Source organism: Rhagoletis zephyria, unplaced genomic scaffold (genome assembly GCF_001687245.7).
Source record: "Rhagoletis zephyria isolate East Lansing unplaced genomic scaffold, Rhagoletis_zephyria_1.1 Rzeph_scaffold_01501, whole genome shotgun sequence".
NCBI lineage: Eukaryota > Metazoa > Arthropoda > Insecta > Diptera > Tephritidae > Rhagoletis > Rhagoletis zephyria.
In genome coordinates this window covers 90,123-94,675 of record NW_016158585.1, presented here as the reverse complement: position 1 = coordinate 94,675, position 4,553 = coordinate 90,123, and positions in this window count along the sequence as shown.

The following is a 4,553-nucleotide window of genomic DNA, read 5'->3' as shown; positions in this document are numbered from 1 at the left end:
TGAAATTGCTGGGTCTCCAGTCTGTGAAGAAGAGATTACTTCTTCATTATATTTATTTATAGAATAATCAATGGGCACATAAATTGCGCTTATTTAACAAATTTGCTCGTATTATACAATTCCCCGCGTAATTTAAGAAACAAAAGGCTATTGGTTGGTGCTCTGCATACCACGAATTATGCCAAAAATGAACCAATTACTAGATGCATTGAATTGTGCAATACATATTCTAGTGTTATCGATTTTAACTTAAGTATTGATAGATTTAAGAGTAATTTGTTTACAATATTCAACTAGAGTCTTCACTATTCTATAAGAAACTAGTTCTGTAGACTGAAATTAATAAATAAATAAAGAAATATACATACATACATGGTTCTCTATGTTCTCCATAGATCCGTATGTACTATTTAAATTTAAAGAAATAAAAATAAAATAAAAAGTTAAGTTATTGGAGTAATTTATTTCGCTATTAATAAATTTCTGTAATAACCTTATCTACCGTTATGTTAAATTACGGGGTTCTTACGATTTTTTGCGGGGTATAGATTGAAAACTAGGGTGGTCTACTATTTTCCAACAGTTTTACCCATCAACTCCCAGCAGAACAGGCCTTTTTGACCCACTGTTTAAAAAATGACTTATAGATGGTTAAAATTCCAAAAAGTGGGGCCTTAAATTCAATCTAGCTAAATCCAAAACTATGATATTTAGGAGGGGTAACAGAGTTCCTGGAACTTCGGTAATGAGAATATTGAGATTGTGAACGAATACAAATACCTCCGTATCACTCTCAACTATAAACTCACTTATGTCAAACATTTAGAAAAAAAACGACTAGTATCAAAAAATTCCATCAACACTACCTGGATCAAATACATTAATAATCCAAATATCTGTATATCTAAAAAATTTAAAATTTTCGACGCAGCTGCAAGATCGATCCTATTTTATGGAGCAAAAATATGGGGTATAGATAAACATGAATCGGTAGAGAAGCTCTTGCGGGTTTTTATTAAGAAGCTCATATTTTTGCTCCCTAACACACCCAATTATATGATTCATCTGGAAACTAGGCCACTCCCAATATATTTTCATACTCTGCGTGCTGTTGTTCATCTCTAGGTGTTTAAGCTTATCGGACAGCAGACTACCGTGCATTCTGGCCAAGGAGGCGGTGAGACATAATGCGTGTTGGGTAGCTAAGTGGCACAGTATGGCAAACAGCGCAAATATTGAACCATTGACAGAATTCACTACTAANTTATCGGACAGCAGACTACCATGCATTCTGGCCAAGGAGGCGGTGAGACATAATGCGTGTTGGGTAGCTAAGTCGCACAGTATGGCAAACAGCGCAAATATTGAACCATTGACAGAATTCACTACTAGCACTGTAAATACATACATTCCGTTGTTGCTTGAGAAACCCGAAAAACAAGAAATTCAACTGTTTCATGAAAGAGCACAAAGTACCACAACCCATGACCTATATCCATATGTATTTTCTACAGACATGTACTATTTTAAAGATGAATTTTCGGCTCATCAAATAAGTTTAGTTTTTCACGCAAGAGGTGGGCTACTGAACATAAATGCGAGAACATTCAAGAACGTCGCACCCGCAACTTGGGGAGTCAGAAAATACACTCCACGTTCTCGGGACATGTCCAATCTATAAAAACATGCGCTTACACTGGTTTGGAGAGACGGTTTTGAATCTGGCTAAAGTAATAAACATTTTAAATGGCTGTGATTAAAGAGCTTTGTACACTTACTTATTACACTGCTTAAAGTATAGGGAGTTAATTTTAACGGAATTCTCATAAACCACACACAATTTTTCTTTCTTTTCTTCTTCTTAGTTTTTAAGTTGCCAGTATAAATTTCCGACTATTGACCTATTATGTCATAGCCATATGTTCGTATTTTCATTCGTTTATAAATATTAAATATATTAAAATAAAGAACATTTTACTACTACTACTACTACATATTGAAGTTTTTTTAACAGTTTTAGAATTTTACTAAATTTTCGACACAGTTGGAAGCGTGAATTTATGTTTATGTTATAATACTTATGAGCCATCCTTAAATAAAAAATTTACGAAAAATATTTAGTATGAAAACCATTGTAAATATTCAAAATTCTATATATTCTTATCAGCTGCCGGAGAATCTATGTATTACATTTCAATACAATTTAACGCTGAGTTATCACAAATAAGCATTCAATATATCACGGGTTTTCTCATTTTTTCACACGACTTAGTTTAGATTTTTAATTATAAGTATCGCAGAAATACCCTTTATACGTAACAAATATAAATTATTTTTAAGAATACGGTTTTAGAAACTGAAGGAATAACTGACACTTTATGTTCCTAAAGCACAGTTTGACTCAAAAAGTGAATTAGTGTAAAACAAATAGCTCATTAATCATAATAATTTAATTACAGTATTTAAAGAAAATACTCTATACTATACTTCTTAGAACCAGCTCAAAACTAACCCGGAAGTGAACCTTTTTGAACTATCTAGGAACTGTTGGTATATGAACTGTCTCAGAACCATCTAAGCCAGAGTCAGTTCAGAACAAGTTCAAAAGTTCTGCAGAGGGCGACAATTGTCACTTCGTAGGACATCGCCATGTTAAAAAAGACAGTTGAAAGCATTGAGTTGGGATAGATGAAGAACCATTACCGTCCCTTTTCAGGCTAGCTCAGCGCAAATTCGGAACCAGTTTGATTTGCTGCAGGGTAGTTGTAAGAGGGTGCCTGCTGCGTCTAAACCGTACCACTACCTACCGCTTACAATGTTTGGATATAAAACTACATTGCTGCCACCAGGCACTTGCGGACGAGTATAAAATCCATTCCAAAGACGACCCCAGTTTCACTTTCATCGAAGTAGTAGACACGCGAACGCGGCAACAAGCGTTACGCTTTGTTTTAAAATCGACTCCATAATCGGCTCGTCCCAGCGCGCACCGTGAATTGCAGTGAAAAGATTAACAGTATTTTAAAAGTATCGCGTGTGCAAACGCGGAAAAGCTGTCAATGTCAGCTACTATTAGGCGGAGGTGTTTTTAGCAACATTTTTAAGCGCATACATATGTACATTTGTATAAAAGTACCAGCCACAGAACACAGACCAGCGGAATCGCAATGCGACGAAGCGTGTTACGAGGCAGTGATCGCGTTTTGTGTAAAGTGCCCATTGTGAGGCGGCAACATTGAACTTGCAACAATTTGTTGCATGTTTTCAACCATAGAATTGAGTACGTGCATGAGAACAATTGCGGTGTTTATTTGTGAATTGAAATTGTACAAGTTTATGTTAGCCACGGGCTGAATTGCTGTTGCCGAAAATTGTGCAATTTTTATTTAGATGGTGTTCAGCATTGCAACCTTGTTATTCTCTTGACGCTTTGTTGCTGTTTTTATTTATTTATTTATTATAATCAAACACAAAAACATAAGTTATTTTACAGTATTTGAGCTTAATTATAAGAGCTTAAAATTAACATTAAAAATTGAGGTATTTTAGGCGAAAAGATCTGACAAAGGGAAACCATAGGCTGTAAAAATGTCGAAGTAGGAGGAGAAGAACAAAGAAGTATTAGAGAAACATACATATATATCTGTGTTAGTATGGAAGAGTAAGCTTATGTCAAAAGGCCGGCGTTAGTATAATGCGGCATTCCCTTTATTCTTTAAACGACAAGGAATTTTTCGATGAGACTTAACGAGAATTGACTTGCTAGTATCGGAACTATGCTTCTTTCGTTTTGCAATGAAAGTAAATGAAGACTGCCTACAGAAATGATCCTGTAAAGTAGGGATGCACAGCAGAGGTGCACTCAGTCGACGTCGCGGGCAAACTGCGCGCACGCGAGCGTGCTAGGCGAGGTGAAGTGAGCTGTACGGAGATGGCATCGTATACATATTAACCACTACACACTTATTTTCAAGTAAAAATGCGTGTATGTATGTGTACTTTTGCGACAACTGAGCCAGTGTGGCCTCAGGCCACCAGAAAAAGCCAATTTTTCCAAACCAAAAGCGCCAAGTTTTTATTATCATATTTAATAATTTTTTTGATTCAGTAAAAAGTGTATATACATATCCATTTCCTCACGTTTTTATTGATGTTTCACACTGTTTTCGACCCATTTTTATAAAAAAAATAAATCTTACTCAAAATTCGTTTCGATTGACACAAAAAACACATTTCAATTAAATAACTGAAGATTATAACATACATGTCTTGTTAAACTGAGCTGCCAGATCAGCAAAATCTTTAATATATCCAGAAGGAACAAAGGTGTGCCAATACTTTTGTCACCATGAAAAATGGTATTTTTTAGTTTTATTAAGGAACTTGCCTTATTTAACAGGTTTAATAATAAGTTTTTGTAAAATATGCAATCTCTATGCATACATAAATATGCACTGAATATAAAATAATAAAATTTTGCATTATTTTGACCCGAATTCGGACATTTAAGTTGATATCATCTGCTGTGCCAAAACTTATGTCCGGCACTGTAT